The 18,873-nt window shown below is 42.6% G+C and overlaps 2 gene segments (V, D, J or C); both read left to right on the plus strand.

The window, feature by feature from the left end:
* LOC308676671 (Ig heavy chain C region, membrane-bound form-like) overlaps window positions 1-5,895 on the plus strand; it is a 62,536-nt gene extending 56,641 nt beyond the window's left edge. Inside the window, exon 10 of the C gene segment in view lies at window positions 4,462-5,895.
* Window positions 1-18,873, plus strand: part of LOC308676833 (Ig gamma chain C region-like) — an 89,461-nt gene that overhangs the window by 58,049 nt on the left and 12,539 nt on the right.

The following is an 18,873-nucleotide window of genomic DNA, read 5'->3' on the forward strand; positions in this document are numbered from 1 at the left end:
ACAAAGGACCATACTGGTCCAGATGGTGGATGGCTTGTCCAAGAAACAGGGCCAAACGATCGGGGTTGCCATCAAAGGTTACAGGCAACGGTGGTGGGCCCCAGCCCGCAGGCCCTCCCCAAGGACCTGCCGGGCCTCCCAGCCCCTGTGCAACCCCTGGTTGTTGCCAACCCAGTATTCCTGCGGGCACAGCACCCCCCGGTCTTGTTCTACCAGGTCCTGGGGGCCCCAAGTCAGGAGCAGCCGCCGGTCCCGGCGGCGGAAGGCCCGGGACCTGCGGGGTACCAGGAGCCTGCGGGGCCCGGAAGCGGGGACTCGCCAAGCGGAACCGGGTTTGGCTTCTGCGCTCCTGGTCGGCCCTGGTTTGTGCCCATCTACCGGTCTCCAGGTCGCTGTCACTGGGGGTCCACGGCCGAGGTTCTCCAAAATGGTCCCTCAGGATGTCCATCGTGTAGCTGCCAGGAGCCGTGGTGTAGCTCCACTCCTCTCCTCCTTCGTCGGTGGCACGACGCTCTCTCCACTCCCAGAGGGACCCCTTCCCTCTGGACGGTTGGTCCTGTCCAGCCGCTGGCCGACTCAAAACAGGGCTGAGCCACCAATCCCCATGCTTCTCCTGAGCAGCTGGTTCCGAGGCCTCAGCTTCCTTTGGTGCTGGTCCAAGGTCCCGGACCTTAGGCCGAACCACAGGTGGGACCTCTGCCAAGTCCCCCCCCTCAGGAGGCACAGCAACCCCAGCGGGCCCCTCCTCTCCTGCCACAGGCACCCCACCCTGGGTCCCTTCAGCCATGGAGACAGGCAGAAATCAAAGCCCAACAGGAGGAGCGCTGTGCTAATTCAACGCTGACTTACTGTCAACTCCTCGTCTTCGCCGGATTGACAAGCCCACAGGAAAAACCACGACGAAGTACGGATGACTGGAAAGAGTACCTTTAATAGCAGGATCTCTATACCTTAACAAAGTCAGCGTTGAGAGCCACACGCTCTCAACGCACCTTTTATTCTGAATCTGTAACTAGGTAGCAGCCCCACCCCTAGACTCCACCCCTCCCTCGTGCAGACCAGCATCCGCCTGGCCTGCGTAAATACTCCACCCCCCTACTCCTTCAACCCACGCCCAGCTCCCTCCACCGGCACCGTGCTTCCCAGCGTGAAGGTAAGTACAAGCCCACCCCCCTCCTAACAACCTGAGTGTGCTCCCCTCCACCAATGCATCTCCCCGCGCCATCCCCATGACCCCCTGGCAGCCCCCAAGGTCCGGGTGCAGCTGTTCAGCACCCTGCGTCGCTGCCGGCCGTCTCCCTGCTGGCTGCCCCGGCGTAGCCATCCTGCAGCCACTCACGACCGCCCTCAGCCTCCTTTCAGATAGCGGCACGCCCGTGGGTCCGGCGCTCGCCCGCCGGACAGCTGGAGGGTGTGGGCGCGGCTGGACTCTCGGCGTCGCACGGCTGCTCGCCCGCCGGTCAGCTGAGGAGCTTGGGAGCGGCTGGGCCTTCGGCGGCGCGCGGCTGCCTCCCCCCCGGCCAGCTGGTGATGGGAGCAGCGGGGCCTTCGGCGGCGCGCGGCCGCTTCCCCCCCGGCCAGCTGGTGAGTGTAGGAGCGGCTGGGCATTCGAACGGCTGCTCGCCCGCCGGTCAGCTGGGGGCTTTGGGGCCGGCTGGGCTTTCGGCGGCAAACGGCAGCTCGCCCGCCGGACAGCTGGAGGGTGTGGGCGTGGCCGCTGCTGTTGCCGAGGGCTGCGAGCCGAATCCCCCTCCCGGCGAGTTTGTCGAACCCGAAGGGCTCGACATGCCCCTGCTGTAAATAAGTAATCTACCCATCACAGCAAAAGAAACATGGATTTGCATATTAACCACAGTAAGAATAGTATTTGCCCAATATTGGGAAAAATGAAAACTTACCAACAGAAGAATTAATTAAGAAAATTTTAGATTGTGCAGAAATGGACAGATTGACATTCAAGATAAAAGAGAAAGAAGACTCAGTGTTAGAACATGGGACAATTTTTATCAATGGCTAGAAAAACGAGATAGAGAGAAAGGAACATAATATGTACTATGTAACATTGAATATATACCAGTAAGAAGACGACTATTGAGCCATTAACTAACATATTGATTATGATAATATAGAAATTATTACTTTTTTTTAAATACGTGAACCCAGACAACATGCTGTTTGCTAAATATTAAGAATGTTATTTTATAAAAACCCTAACCCTATAAAAATTATAGATAGATAGATAGATAGATAGATAGATAGATAGATAGATAGATAGATGATAGATAGATAGATAGATGATAGATAGATAGATAGATAGATAGATAGATAGATAGATAGATAGATAGATGATAGATAGATAGATAGATAGATAGATAGATAGATAGATAGATGATAGATAGATAGATAGATAGATAGATAGATAGATAGATAGATGATAGATAGATAGATAGATAGATAGATAGATAGATAGATAGATAGATAGATAGATAGATAATAGATAGATAAAGAAACATGGATTTGCAGAAGCAACGAAACTGATTAAGGGGCTGGAGGCTAGAACATAGGCAGGAATTGGGTATATCTAGTCTAGTGAAAAGAAGGACTAGGGGGTGACATGATAGCAGTGTTCCAATATTTGAGGGCCTGCCACAAAGAAGAGGGGGTTCACCTATTTTCCAAAGCACCAGAAAGCAATGGATGGAAACTAACCAAGAAGAGAAACAACCTAGAACTAAGGAGAAATTTCCTGACAATCAAGCAGTGGAAATGTTTGCCTTCAGAAGCTGTGTGTGCTCTATCACTGGAGTCTTTGAAGAAGAGACTGGACAACCATTGATCTGTGCTGTCTCCTGCTTGAGCAGGGGTTTGGACTAGAAGACCTCTAAGATCCCTTCCAACTCTGACAATGTTCTATATTCTGTTCTAACCATCCCAGGCTGAGAAACCTGGGTCCTCTTAAATGTTCCTCAACTTCAATTTCTAGCAGCCTCTGTCAGCCGAGCCAAGGGTGAAGGATATTGAGAGTTATAATTCAACAATAACTGGAGGGCTCGCTCACCCTTGCACTGAGTGGGCCAATTCAGTAGCTAAGTCCAAACATCTCTCAGCCTTTTGAACTACAATTCAGATATTCAGAATTTTGAGAAAGCATTGCAGATACCCCAACATAGCACAAAGCAGGGGTCTTCAAACTTGGCCCTTTTATGACTTGTGGATTTCAACTCCCAGAATTCCTCAGCCAGGCACTCTGGCTGAGGAATTCTGGGAGCTGAAGTCCACAAGTTATAAAAGGGCCAAGTTTGAAGACCCCTGGCACAAAGTGGGCTTCTGTATCAGCATTTACTGGTTTGCCTATAAACTAATTAATCTCTGTTATCAAGAGTTACAGGTAGTCTTTGACTTATGAACACAGTTGGGATCCAGAATTTCCTCTGCTGAGTAAAGCAGGTGTTAAGGGAGTCTCAACAGATTTTATGATCTTTTCAGCCCCAGTTATTAAGCAAAACACTGCAGTTATTAAGAGAATAATACATTAAGCAAAACACTGCAGTTGTTAAGCAAATTCAGCTTGTCCCATTGACTCCCATTGCTGGAATTGGGTATGTCTAGTTTAATGAAAAGAAGGACCAGGGGTGACATGATAGCAGACTTCCAATATCTCAGGGGTTGCCACACAGAAGAGGGAGTCAACCTCTTTTCCAAAGCACCTGAAGGCAGGAGAAGAAGCAATGGATGGAAACTAATCAAGGAGAGAAGCAACCTAGAACAGACATGTCAAACTGCCGGTCCATGGGCCAGATGCGTCACGTCAAAACCGCACTGGCGGCAATGGGGAAAAAGTCACAATACATCACGCGACATCACATGACGTCGCGAGTTTGACATGCCTGACCTAGAACTAAGGAGAAATTTCCTGACAGTTAGAACAATTAACCAATGGAACAACTGGTGAATGCTCCAACAGTGGAAGGTTTTAAGAGACTGGACAACTATATGTAAAGGGTTTCCTGCCTAAGCAAGGGGTTGGACTAGAAAACCTCCAAGGTCCCTTCCAACTCCGTTATTCTAACTTTGCTTGTGGGAAGCCAGCTGAGAAAGTCACAAATGGTGATCACATGACCCCACATGACGCTGCAGCCATCCTGCTGGTTGCCAAGTGCCCAACCTTTGATCATATAACCATGAGGATGCTGTAATGGTTGTAAGTGCAAGAACCAGCTGTCAGGTTTTTTTTCAGGGCTGTTATAACTTTGAACGGTCACTAAACAAATGGTTGTAAGTCGAGAACTACCTGTATAACACTTGTTCTAAGATAATGGAGCTAGTTAAGACATTAATCAATGGTAATGTGCTAGATATCCTAGAGACCCACACTAGGTCAATTATTTAATACTAAGTGCCTGATTTAATCTGTTTTTCTCCTTCTCTTCCTTCTTCCTCTTTTTCTTCCTCTTTTTACAGGTGAAATAACCATTTGCTATCAATGAAGCATACATGAAATGAGATCCCACCTTTTCCCCCTCCATCATCCATTTCTTTCACCCATCCTTCATGACCACTGTTCTGAGCTACGTGTTTCATGGAAAGTCACGGCAAAGCATTAAATGTCACAAAAAAATATCCATTTCCATGTGACAGTCTCTGCTTCGGCAGCCTTAACAATAACAGGAGGAAACAAGTTTGTTTTCTACTTTTAAAAAAAAAGGCTCTGTGAAAGAAAGGATGCTTTATATCTTCATCCCAAAGTACACCAATGCTAAGAAACGCACTATGGGTACACAATTACCGAATTGTTGCCCTGTCCCCTGACAGTATGTCTAAAAGGGAGAATGTCAAAGAGCTAAAGAAAGAAAAAACATACTGTGCACTTTCCAAACCAAGTCCACCTATTTTCCAAAGCACCGGAAGGCCAGACAAGGAATGACAGATGGAAACTGAACAAGGAGAGATTCAACCTGGAAATAAGGAGAAATGTTCTGACGGTGAGAACAGTCAACCAATGGAACAGAAGTTGCCTTCAGAGGTTGTGGGATCTTCAGCATTGGAAGCTTTCAAGAAGAGACTGGACTGCCGTCTGTCAGAAATGGCGTTGGGTCTCCTGCATGAACAGGGGGCTGGACTAGATGACCTACAAGGTCCCTTCCAAATCTATTATTCTGTTCTGTTCTGTTCTGTTCTGTTCCGTTCTGTTCTTAATTTACTGCCATGACATATTGCAATACTTGATGGCTCCTCTGGTGTGTTAAAATCACTTTTCAAGAGTGACCCTGTTTTTATTTTTTTAAGAAAAGGGGGCAAATGAAAACCTGCTTCCCCCCCACCTCCAATACATACTTAACTCACCAGCTTTTGTTCAATGTTGTTCTTCTCTTGATCTGCTCTTTAATGCTATACAGCTGGTTCTCTTGATCAGCCCTTTGGTGCTAATTTAATTAGCTACTTCGTTTATTTTGAATTAGGCATTTAGGCCCCAAAAGTTTCTTAGTTTGCTGTTTTCGCTATCTAGACGTGTCCAAGAATCGATGGTTGCTTTGCTAAAAGCAGAGTTATCTATAAATGTGCATTGTATGTTCATGGATTAAGGTTATATATGGATTTTATCATGATGCAGCACATATGAGCATTAACCTTTTTTTATTTTACAAAACTGAATAACACTGCCCTGGCAATGGCATTTATTTTATACTGTTAGCTTTAAAGTTACCCTCTTATGCTATATAAACTGCATTAAAACAGGTTTTCATTACATTTCATTATATTGTGCTACGTTTTATGCTGTATACCGCACTATTCTTACGATCATAGCTTTTTTTCTGGATTTTTTTAACTTCTATAGTTGCACTGATTCTGATGATATTATTTTTCTGTGTATAATTTTCTCATTAACTAGAAGTATTCTGCAAAACTTTTGCTGCTACATAAAGTTTATATATATATATATTATTCTCTATCTTTTTTTATTAAAAAGTTTTACAAAAACAAGATTTTACAATATATCCCCAAATCCCCCCCACCCCAAACCCGCCCACTTCCCCCCCCCCACTTCCCAGAGCTAAATACAGGATTATAGTTACAATAATCATATTCTAAATAAAAATTATGCATAATATACAATTAACCAAATTCATAATGTGCTTTAACTCCCCTTTAACATAACTACATACAAAGTACCAATAACAATATCCCACTAAAATCTACTCATAAGCTAAATGGAACTTTTTAGTCCCATATTTGTTCTGAATATAATCTATCCATCTCCTCCAAACTGAAATATATCTTTCCTGTGAATGATCTTTCAAGTAAGCAGAAATCTTAGACATTTCTGCAAGATTCGAAACTTTAAACACCCATTCTTCTATAGTAGGCAAACTATCCTTCTTCCAATATTGTCCCACCAGTAACCGTGCTGCTGTTATCATATTCAACATCAAATTGGTTTCTTTAACATCACAATCTACAACAATACCCAATAAAAACAATTGCGGAGAAAACTTTATCTTTCTCTTAAAAATCTTTTGAATGTTCCACCAAATTTTAATCCAAAAAGCTTTTATATTTCTACAAGTCCACCACATGTGAAAATAGGTAGCTTCTAAACTACCACATCTCCAACATTTAGACTGTAAATTAGGATTAATAATAATAATAATAATAATAATAATAATAATAATAATAATAATAATAATAATAATAATAATTTTATTTATATACCGCCCTTCTCCTGAAGGACTCAGGGCGGTGAACAGGGCAAATATAAAAAAATACAAAAATACAAAAGTTAAAAGAAAATTAAACATATGCCCGACTAAAAACAGTAAATACAAATATTAAAAATGACCATAAAACCCAACCCATCCCCCATCAGGCCAGGCCGGCTTGTTCAAATAAGAGTGTCTTCAGATCGCGACGGAAGGAGCGAAGGTCGGGCGCCATCCGGAGCTCAACTGGCAGCCGATTCCATAGCTCCGGGGCGCCCACAGAGAAGGACCTCCCCCTGGGGGCCACCAATCGACATTCTCTGATCGATGGCACCCTGAGGCACTCTAATATTGCAATCCTGAGAGCAAAGCAAATAAAATTACTACAGCCATAAGGCCAGTGCAATCAATAAAATGGAAGCCAATCAAACATTTAATAATGTTCACATATAAGCTAAGTTACCTCTGCAGACAGTCATTCTGTCCTGTAACAGTAAACTTCTCATTGCATGGACATTGTAAGACTTATCAGGAAGTCTTAAACTGTAGTCTAAGCTGGGCAACTAAGACATTGCAGAAGGCAGCAATGGCCAATCCTTCCTAAGAAACCGTATAGGTAGATTAATCCATTCACCAAGAGAGGATCTTGACTTGAAGATGTTTTCACCTTTATCACAGGTTCAAATTGGGCAAAGTCAAAGTTGCAAATCTGGATCCTTATTTAAAGTCTCACATCCACTTTATTTTTCAAACTACAATATGCGCCATAAATTGAGAACAATCCTATTGCTGAAAGTCCATCACTCTTGGGTATCTGGGGTTGAGCAGAACACTTGTCTATTATCTCCATTGTCTGTATTTCATGTCTGCTTGCTTTGGAGATCCACCATGGATTACAAAGAAGAGATCTATGTGTTTATCAAGTGCCTAATATGTAGCAAGTGAGGATTATAGATGGACATAATCTGGGCTCCATTTCCTTCTAGGAGAGAGGGAAGGGAAGGGATGGGAAGGGAAGGGAAGGGAAGGGGAGGGGAGGGGAGGGAAGGGGAGGGAAGGGGAGGGAAGGGAAGGATTTTATCAGGGGATGGATGTGGAGAGAAGTGAAGAGAAAGCTCTGCAGTCTATACATCAGACTATGATGCATCAGACTATGAAGGGATGCGGTGGCTCAGTGAGTTAAGATGCTGAGCTTGTCGATCAGAAGGTCGGCAGTTTGGCGGGTCGAATCCCGAGTGCCGCATAACACAGTGAGTGCCTGTTACTCGTCCCAGCTTCTGCCAACCTAGCAGTTCGAAAGCATGTAAAAATGCAAGTAGAAAAATAGGGACCACTACGGTGGCAAGGTAACAGCGTTCTGTGCGCCTTTGGCATCTAGTCATGCTGGCCACATGAACACGGAGACGTCCTCGGACAAGTGCTGGCTCTTCGGCTTTGAAACAGAGATGGGCACCGGCCCCTAGAGTTGGAAACGACTAGCACGCATGTGCAGGGGAACCTTTACCTTTACCTTTTTATGATGCAACAAAGAAGCTTCTTGGATGAGAAGCAAATTGTTTTCAAAGGAGAAAAACAAGAAAGTCCAGTTGCCTTTTGAAAAAGCATCTTTGGGACAACCATGACCTGGATTATTGAGACTCTTCATGGTCATATGATGCAGGTAGGCACTCTGATGCCCAGATTGCTATGAAATTTAATTCACTTTCTCCAGAGGTTGTGGGCACTTGAACAGTGGAGTTTTTGAAGAAGATATTGGACAACCATTTGTTCAGAATGAAATAGGGTCTCCTCATTGAACAGGGGATTGGACTAGAAGACCTCCAAGGTCCCTTCCAACTCTGTTACTCTGTATTTGCGTCCATTATTATTTTACAATCTCAATAACAGAGAGAAAAAGGGAGGAAGTCGCTATCATAATATCATTGTGGACCTGGTATGCTTGACCTAGAGGATCTTCTATGGGAAATCCTGTTGATACTACAAGGTGCTACATAAAAAATTTTCACCCTTTTGAGTCAGGCAGGGAATATCCTACATCAATGTTTCTCAATGTTGGTGGCTTTACGATGTGTGGACTTCAACTGTCTCCATGACATTAAAAAAAAAGGTTAATGCATTATAGTTTGGTTTTCCCCACCAAACTCGGTGTTTTCACCTCTAGCTGAGTCAAAACACAAACGGAAGTTAAGTTTCTATTCAAAGCTCATCTGAGTTCTTCTTCTGAAGTTATGAATCTAACACTGTAAAGCTTTGGCTCAAATTGGAAGCTTCAGCTGCAGCTCTTGGTGTAAACAGGATACATCTGTTCTCAGGGTGACTTACCGAAAAAGGGTTAGGAGACCATCAACCGATAGTGTCGGCCATTTTGTCATGAACGGCAAACTTCAGGAAGAAATGGAGTGATCAGAGTTTTCATTGTGGCCACAATAAATTATGTCCTGAAAAATAGCATGTCATAGATTAAATGTGCCAGAGGTTCTCAGCTTTGAGGTTCTCAACGGTTAGATGTTTCTTCTGCTTTCTGAAAAAAGTAATCATAATTCATTTGTCATCAACAGAATGTCCCACATGGCTCATTTTCTTGCCTCTTTTTTTTTTTGCAGGGGTGGGTGCTGATATGGAGACTACACAACCATGAGTTTAACAGCAGCATGACTCAGGAAAATTTAGCAGGTGGTACTCTTTTTTTCGACATTTTGACCCATGAGAGAGAAAACACTTTATCCACTTTTTTTTTAATCCTGCAACTTGATAACTCTAGCGGTATTAATCCTACAGAGCCAGGCTTGTTCATTTCTTATGTTTGGAAAAGCTATGTGCACATCCTTGTTATGTGAGACTGCATAACAATATAGACATTTAGGTTTTGAACCTCTGCTTGTTTCTACTGACCCCTCTCTCTTTCCCATTCCATGCAAAAAGGTAACTATTAACCCTTTACTTTAAATCAGGACCTCAAAATCCAGAAAGAAGTTGAAAGACTTGAACACTGGGCCCTGTCCAGTGGTGGGATTCAAATATGTGAGCAACCGGTTCTCTGTGGGGATGCCACTTCCGGAAGTCCATTCTGGGCCTGGGCAATAAATATTAGCTACCGGTTCTGCTGAACTGGTGCAAATTGGCTGAATCCCACCACTGGCCCTATCTAATAAAATGCAAGGAAAGTAAGGTTTTACACCTAGGTAAGAAAAAACATGCTTAAAATCCTACAAGCTAGACTCCAGCAGTATGTGGATCAAGAACTACCAGAAGTACAGGCAGGATTTCGAAGAGGCAGAGGAACTAGAGATCAAATTGCCAACATACGCTGGATCATGGAGAAAGCTAGAGAGTTCCAGAAAAACATCTACTTCTGCTTCATTGACTATGCTAAAGCCTTTGATTGTGTGGATCATAACAAACTGTGGCAAGTTCTTAAACAGATGGGTGTACCAGACCATCTTATTTGTCTCTTGAGAAACCTATATGTGGGTCAAGAAGCAACAGTGAGAACTGGACACAGAACCACTGATTGGTTCAAAATTGGGAAAGGAGTTCGGCAAGGCTGTATACTGTCACCCTGCCTATTTAACTTATATGCAGAGAACATCATGAGAAAGGCAGGGCTATATGAATCAAAAGTTGGAATTAAAATTGCCAGAAGAAATATCAACAACCTAAGATATGCAGATGATACCACTCTAATGGCAGAAAGTGAAGAAGAACTAAAGAGCCTCGTGTTGCAGGTGAAGAAGGAGAGTGCAAAAGTTGGGTTGAAACTTAACATTAAGAAAACCAAGATCATAGCATCCGGCCCTCTCAATTCCTGGCAAATAGATGGAGAAGAAATGGAGGTAGTGACAGATTTTATTTTCCTGGGCTCCAAGATCACTGCAGATGGGGACTGTAGCCAAGAAATTAAAAGATGCTTGCTCCTTGGGAGGAAAGCCATGGCAAATCTAGACAGCACACTAAAAAGCAGAGACATCACCCTGTCAACAAAAGTGCATATAGTCAAGGCTATGGTCTTCCCAGTTGCAATGTACGGCAGTGAAAGCTGGACCATAAGAAAGGCTGAGCGCCAAAGAATTGAGGCCTTTGAACTGTGGTGCTGGAGAAGACTTCTGCAAGTCCCTTGGACTGCAAGGCGATCAAACTGGTCAGTCCTAGAGGAGATCAACCCTGACTACTATTGAGTTACACTTATATTCCTTATTGGACTAAAGGAATTTTCAGTCATTGCTACAAAAAACTCTGGAAGGCTGATCTGACGAGATGATAAAAAGAGCGCTTGGCAAAGGATGCTAAATACTCAAAGAATTTTGAAATCAAGAGCTAAATTGTAACTGAGAGAAGCATACAAGCCATGCTTACATAGTTGGTGTGGCTAAGGAAGAGGGAAAGAAGAAAGAAGAAGTCGAGCTAAATAAGGAACGACTGCTGGAATTGGGTATGTCTAGTTTAATGAAGAGAAGGATGAGGGGTGACATGATAGCAGTGTTCCAATATCTCAGGGGCTGCCCCAAAGAAGAGGGAGTCAAGCTATTCTCCAAAGCGCCCAAAGGCAGGACAAGAAGCAACAAATGGAAATTAATCAAGGAGAGAAGCAACCTAGAACTAAGGAGAAACTTCCTGACAGAACAATTAACCAGTGGAACAACCTGCCTCCAGAAGCTGTGAATGCTCCAACACTGGAAGTTTTTAAGAAGAGACTGGACAGCCATTTGTCTGAAATGGTATAGGGTTTCCTGCCTGAGCAGGGGGTTGGACTAGATGATCTCCAAGGTCCCTTCCAACTTTACTATTATGATTATGATAATCCTAGAACATTTTCAATTTAATTCCAAAATGGTGTTTCAGAGCACCAGGAAACCTGGGACTCTTAAAAATAGTCACATCTTCTCTCAAAATTACATGGCAGCTCCAGAACGCAATACTAACTTCCAGGAAAACATAGTTGATTTTAACATTATGGATGGAGGTTGCATACATGTTCCTACAGCAGTTGTTATAATTGTGGGGCACCTTTTGCAATCAAATTGCAAGTCTGGCACAGTCGTTTCTTGATGTTGAAAATAGCGTATCTAGCCATAACATCATGATCTTCTCAAAATGACTGTCTTTCACGAGATAACATGTCAGCTCATGGTGAGATGGGTGGCAAACAAATTTAATAAAATAAATACATACATACATAAATACATGTAACAGGTACAACTAGTGTGAGCATGCCATTGCAATTGGGAGAGAAGAACAAAGACATAACACAAAAGAATGCTAAGATCATTGGTGTCCTTCCATCCTACTCTTTCATAATTTTCATAATTGTTTAATTCCTGGCCTGTACTTCTAAGTAGCCTCTGTGTCTGTTCAGACCTTTCAGAACATCTTGAGTATGCTTTAGTTAGTTAGTTAGTTAGTTAGTTAGTTAGTTAGTTAGTTAGTTAGTTAGTTGTGGAACTAAATTTCTGCAGGCATGGAGAAGGTGGAGCTCCAAAAGCTATGCTTGATGAAGCTTGCTACCCCATTTAGAGTTCACGAGTCTACTCTACGTGCATTCAAAACAGGAAGTATGGCTGAAGAGAGCCAAGCTTGAATTTACTTCCTCATTTTTTTTTTCTTGCTTTAAGCAATTGTCTTCCAATTTGACATCTCTTTTCATCAGCCAATTTTAATATCAGAAGAAGCACAGACAAGGCATATGTATGTTCACAGTAAACAAACAGATCTAACAGGAATCCTCACAAAAACAGATAGTATAAATAAGCATTCATTTGTTTTATCAAAACATAAACAATCACAAGCTTGATCCAGTTAAAGAGAGGAATAACTAGTCACCCAAAACATGTTTGCTTGTGTGCATGTGTGTGTGTCTGTGCATGTGTTGTGAGTAGTGTAATGCTATTGCCTTTTTGATTAAGCAAGATTGCACATTGTCCCAAAAGACATAGGGGAAAATAGGAAAACCTGTTTCTACTTGTGTGAATGTCATAGCCATACACTTTTTGCAGCACAATCCCCAGCCACTAAAACCATTGTCTACCCACCAAAACACTGAATGCAGTTTCCAATGATGAAAGTTTTCTATCCCAGGTTGGATAGTTATATAAATCAATTCCTTTATCTGTTTTCTAGAATGGGATATCAGATATTTCATTGGGTGAGTAGACTGTCTGTGATAATCTGCACAATCTCTTTGTTGACATGGGAAATTCAATTAACATGTTCCTAGAGATCAGAAAGTCCCAACAGGAGTCAGAACCCAGGTATTTAAGGCAAAGTGTGGTTTCCAATTCCAGATCTCTATATAAATTGAGTTTTAAGTAGGACATGTGATATCCTTGTGATCAGAGGTGCAGAAAAATGTTCAGCCTTTGTAATTTGGGAAAGTTATAACTTCCAAGTTCCAACTGAAATACAATTTTGCCCGATAAATATTCAACTAAAGGTAAAGGTTCCCCCGCACATGCGTGCTAGTCGTTTCCGACTCTTGGGGCCGGTGCTCATCTCCGTTTCAAAGCCGAAGAGCCAGCGCTTGTCCGAGGACGTCTCCGTGGTCATGTGACCGGCATGACTAGACGCCAAAGGCGCACGGAACGCTGTTACCTTCCCACCGTAGTAAGGTCCCTATTTTTCTACTTGCATTTTTACGTGCTTTCGAACTGCTAGGTTGGCAGAAGCTGGGATGAGTAACAGGCACTCACTCTGTTACGCGGCACTCGGGATTTGACCCGCCAAACTGCCGACCTTCTGATCGACAAGCTCAGCGTCCTAACCCACTGAGCCACCGCGTCCCTAAATATTCAACTACTCGTTTACATTGGTCTACATAGATTGCAAAATTTTTCTCATTGTCATTTCTTTCCCTCACTTAATAATTTTCTTTCCCTCAGTTAACAGATATCAACCTCCTTGATATCATAAATTGAGATTTGTCCTTCAAGCAGATTTTTTTTTACAGTATCTGAGATTCCATCTGAGATTTCAAGTGTGGCCTTGGTAAAACCACACTTCGACTATTGCATCCACACTTCGACTATTGGTTGCCTTGACACAAAAAAATTTTGAGACTCCAGAAAGAGTGCAGAGAAGAGCAACAAAGATGATTAGGGGATTGGAGGCTAAAACATGAAGAATGGTTGCACAAATTGGGTATGCCTAATTTAATGAAGTGAAGGACTTAGGGGTGACATGATAGCAGCGTTCCAATATCTCAGGGATTGCCACAAAGAAGAGGGGGGTCTCTGGATCCCAAAAAGTTGTCTTGTATGTATCCTAATTTACAGCCTAAATGCTGGAGATGTGGCAGTTTAGATGCTACTTATTTTCATATCTGGTGGACTTGTAGAAATATAAAAGCTTTTTGGATTAAAATTTGGTGGAACATTCAAAAGATTTTTAAGAGAAAGATAAAGTTTACTCCACAATTATTTTTATTGGGTGTTATTATAGATTGCGATACTAAAGAAATTAACTTAATGTTGAATTTGATAACAGCTGCAAGGCTATTGGTAGGGCAATATTGGAAGAAGGATTGCTTGCCTACTATAGAAGAATGGACGCTTCAAGTGTCAAATTTAGCAGAAATGGCTAAGATTTCTGCTTATTTGAAGGATCATTCACAAGAAAGATACATTTTGGTCTGGAGAAGATGGATAGATTATATTCAGAATAAATATGGGACTAAAAAGTTCCATTTAGCCTATGAGTAAATTTTAGATTGTTATTATTATTAATAGTTTATTGTAGTGGAATTTTTATTAGTTTTAAGTATGTGGTATTATTACTATTTTTAGTATTAGTATGGTTTAATAATTTGGATATTGTATTGTTTAATAATTTGGATTTTAATTTGTTTATGTTTTTTATTATTATTATGTATACTTTTATTTTGCTTGTATTTATGTTAAAGGGGAGTTAAAGCGCATTATGAACTTGGTTATTTATATGGTTGGTTAATGTTAGTTAGATTATGATTATTATATTTGTAACCCTGTACTCAGCTCTGGGAAGTGGGGGAGGGAGAGGGGGCGGGTTTGGGGTAGGTTGGTTCTGGGGATTTTTTATAACTTTTATAAAACTTTTCAATTAAAAAAAAAGAAGAAGAGGGGGGTCAATCTGTTCTTCAAAGCACCTGAAGGCAGGACAAGAAGCAACGGATGGAAACTAATCATGAAGACAGCCAACCTAGAACTAAGGAGAAAATTCCTGCCATTGAGAACAAGTAACCAGTGGAATGACTTTCCTCCAGAAGTTGTGGGTGCTCCAACACGGGAGATTTTAAAGAAGAGATTGGACAACCATTTCTCTGAAATGGAATAAAGTTTTCTACCTGAGCAGGGAGTTGGACTAGATGACCTCCAAAGTCCTTTCCAACTCTGTTATTCTTGTTCATGAATGGGTGTGGAATATGAAGCATTTGAGCATGCAACATCCAAGGCGGAGAACACCTTCAAAAACTTGCAATTAGCAATCACTTCTACTATCAATTAGTTTAAGATTGAACAAATGACTACGTGGTTGATTTACATCTAAAAGATGGGTTCTGTCACAAAAAAACTGTGGTAAATTAATATTAATAACATTACAGGGCTTTTTTTTGTCATAGAATGCCCCGAACGGAGTTCGGGCACCTTTTTTGGATGGAACCTTGTAGGGTAGGCAAGACGGGTTGTATGATGTGTGTGAGTTCCAGCACCTTTTATTTTTTTTACAAAAAAAGCACTGAGTAGCAATATTGATTTATTGCAGTATTGTGTAGTATCATTAGAGGGATCACCAGCAGGAAAAAGGAGGTTGTACTCCTGCTATATAGGGTTTATACATTATCTAATGTATATAATCCTGCACCACACTCTACTGCATCTCTCTTCCGTCTCCATTTTCAACAGTTATACACAGTCTTTTTGATTAAGATCAGTGTGGTATATTAAGTTTTCTTGAGCTAACATTACTTGTTGAAAGTAATTAAGCTATCACCGGAAAACTGGAACAACAAACAGAGGTTTTCTCAAATCCCAATATTGAGTCTCAATATCAGCTGCAGAATCCTTTGGTCACTCACTAGCATCCTTTCACCATCCTCAATTTTGAATCTTCTCATCGTATTGGAATCGCAACATCAAAAATTACCAACTGGGAAGTTCATCTTGGCTGATAATTTCAAGAGTTTTGACTGCAAGCTACCAGAGGGACAGCAGTGTGCAGTTCCACATTTTTTATAGCAATAATCCATAACTCTGAAAAATCATCATCATCATCATCATCATCATCATCATCATCATCATAAGTTGGAAGGGACCTTGGAGGTCATCTAGTCCAACCCCCTACTAAGGCAGGAAACCCTATACCATTTCAGACAAATGGCTGTCCAGTCTCTTCTTAAAAACTTCCAGTGTTGGAGCATTCACCGCTTCTGGAGGCAGGTGGTTCCACTGTTTAGTTGTTCTAACTGTCAGGAAGTTTCTCCTTAGTTCTAGGTTGCTTCTCTCCTTGACTAGTTTCCATCCATTGCTTCTTGTCCTGCCTTCAGGTGCTTTGGAGAATAGCTTGGCTCCCTCTTCTTTGTGGCGGCCCCTGAGGTATTGGAACACTGCTATCATGTCACCCCTCACCCTTCTCTTTATTAAACTACACATACCCAATTCCAGCAACCGTTCCCTATATGTTTTAGCCTCCAGTCCCCCAATCATCTTTGTTGCTCTTCTCTGTACTCTTTCTAGAGTCTCGACATCTTTTTTACATTGTGGTGACCAAAACTGGATGCAGTATTCCAGGTGTGGCCTTACCAAGGCATTGTAAAGTGGTATTAGTACTTCATGTGATTTTGATTCTATTCCTCTGTTAATGCAGCCTAGCACTGTGTTGGCTTTTTTGGCAGCTGCAGCACACTGCTGGCTCATATTGAAGTGATTGTCCACTAGGACTCCGAGATCCCTCTCACAGTTACTACTATCGAGCAAGGTACCACCTATACTATACCTGTGCATTTGATTTTTCCTGCCTAAATGCAGAACCTTACTTTTTTCACAATTGAATTTCATTTTGTTAGATAGCGCCCAGTGTTCGAGTCTGTCCAGATCCTCCTGTATCTTAAGCCTATCTTCTGGAGTATTGGCTATTCCTGCCAGCTTGGTGTCTCTAAGCAACCTCTGTAGAGGTAACAAATTATTGAGGAATGACAAGGTATCCCTCTAGTTTTCATACACTACTTGAAGCAAGTATTTATTTTTCCTTTTGCAGATTTCTAGGTGGTTTTGATTCCATAACAGTACTAGACCACTTCAACTGAATGACAGGTTTTAAAACCCTGCTTACTGACCTCATTGTCTCCTTTTCAGCCTCTGAGCTTAACAAGGAATCACATATTTTTTCACGTGCAACTGTGAACACCCTAACCTTTTTGAAATTATAATGGTTAAGGTGCTGGCCTAGAAACCAGGAGACTGTAAGTTCTAGTCCTACCATTTTTTGCTGGGAAAATGTCAGCAAACCACTACAAAGGATTTGGAGATTAATTTTCCAAGGCGTTGTAAGAGTTTTAATGTTTTAAAGGCAAAAAAGGAGGAGGAACTAAGGATTAGGCCCAGCTCTACTTACTACAGGCCTGAGTTAACTTGTTTGGACAGGGCATGGAAGTTATCACTCAATTTCCACGGTTTTGTACTCAAAGACGAATACTGCTTCATTTTTTTTTAATACTCTGAAATACCAGAGGGCAAGACAAGAAACAATGGATGAAAATTAATCAAGGAGAGAAACAACCTAGAACTAAGGAAAAATTTCTTAACAGTGAGAACAATCTACCAGTGGAATGGCTTGCCTTCAGATGTCATGGATGCCCCATCACAGGAGACTTTTGAGAAAAGACTGGACAGCCATTTATCTGAAATGGTATAAGGTCTTCTGCTCAAGCAGGGGTTGGACATTAATAATAATAATAATAATAATAATAATAATAATAATAATAATAATAATAATAATAATAATAATAATAATAATAATAATAATAATTTTATTTTTATACCGCCCTTCTCCTGAAGGACTCAGGGCGGTGTACAGGGCAATACAATAAAATACAATATATAAAAGTTAAAAAATATTAAATACTACAGCCCAATTCAATAAATTAATACAATAGCGTTAAAATACCCCTAAACCCATCAGACCAGGCCGGCTTGTTCGAATAAATATGTTTTTAGGTCACGTCGGAAGGAGCGAAGGTCGGGAGCCATCCGGAGCTCCACCGGTAAACGGTTCCAAAGGTCTGGCGCGCCCACAGAGAACGCCCTCCCCCTGGGGGCCGCCAGTCGACACTCTTTGACCGACGGCACCCTAAGGAGGCCCTCTCTGTGGGAGCGCACTGGACGAAGGGAAGTTGATGCCGGCCGCAGGTGCTCCCGTAAGTAACCCGGACCCATGCCATTTAGGGCTTTATAGATCATAACCAGCACCTTGAATCTTACCCGGAGGACAACTGGAAGCCAATGCAGCTTGCGGAGTAGAGGTGTTACATGGGAGTATTGGGAAACCACCACCACCACTCTCGCGGCTGCATTCTGCACCAGCTGGAGCCTCCGAGTAGTCCTCAAGGGCAGCCCCATGTAGAGAGCGTTGCAGTAGTCCAAACAGGAGGTCATGAGCGCATGAGTGACTGTGCGCAAGGCATCCCGGTCCAGATAGGGCCGCAACTGGCGCACCAGGCGAACCTGGGCGAAGGCCCCCCTAGTCACAGCTCCTATATGATCTTCCAAAGAGAGCTGTGAGTCTAGGAGGACACCCAAGTTGTGAGCCCTATCTACGGGGGGTAATATCTCCCCCCCCCATGGTTAACGATGGAATAATCTGAATTTCCCGAGATGCCGGCACACACAGCCACTCAGTCTTGTCAGGGTTGAGCCGAAGCCTGTTCCTCCCCATCCAGACCCGAACCGCCTCCAGGCAACGGGACATCACATCGAGGGCATCACTGGGGTGGTTTGGGGTAGAAATAAAAAGCTGGGTATCATCCGCATATTGATGGTACCCAACCCCAAAACCACGAATGATCTCACCCAGCGGCTTCATGTAGATGTTGAACAGGAGAGGCGAGAGGACCGACCCCTGAGGAACTCCACAAACAAGAGGCCTCGAGGCCGACCTCTGCCCTCCTGCCAACACCGACTGCGAACGTCCCAGGAGGTAGGAGGAGAACCAC

Source organism: Vipera berus (genome assembly GCF_964194415.1).
Source record: "Vipera berus genome assembly, chromosome: W".
Taxonomy (NCBI): domain Eukaryota; kingdom Metazoa; phylum Chordata; class Lepidosauria; order Squamata; family Viperidae; genus Vipera; species Vipera berus.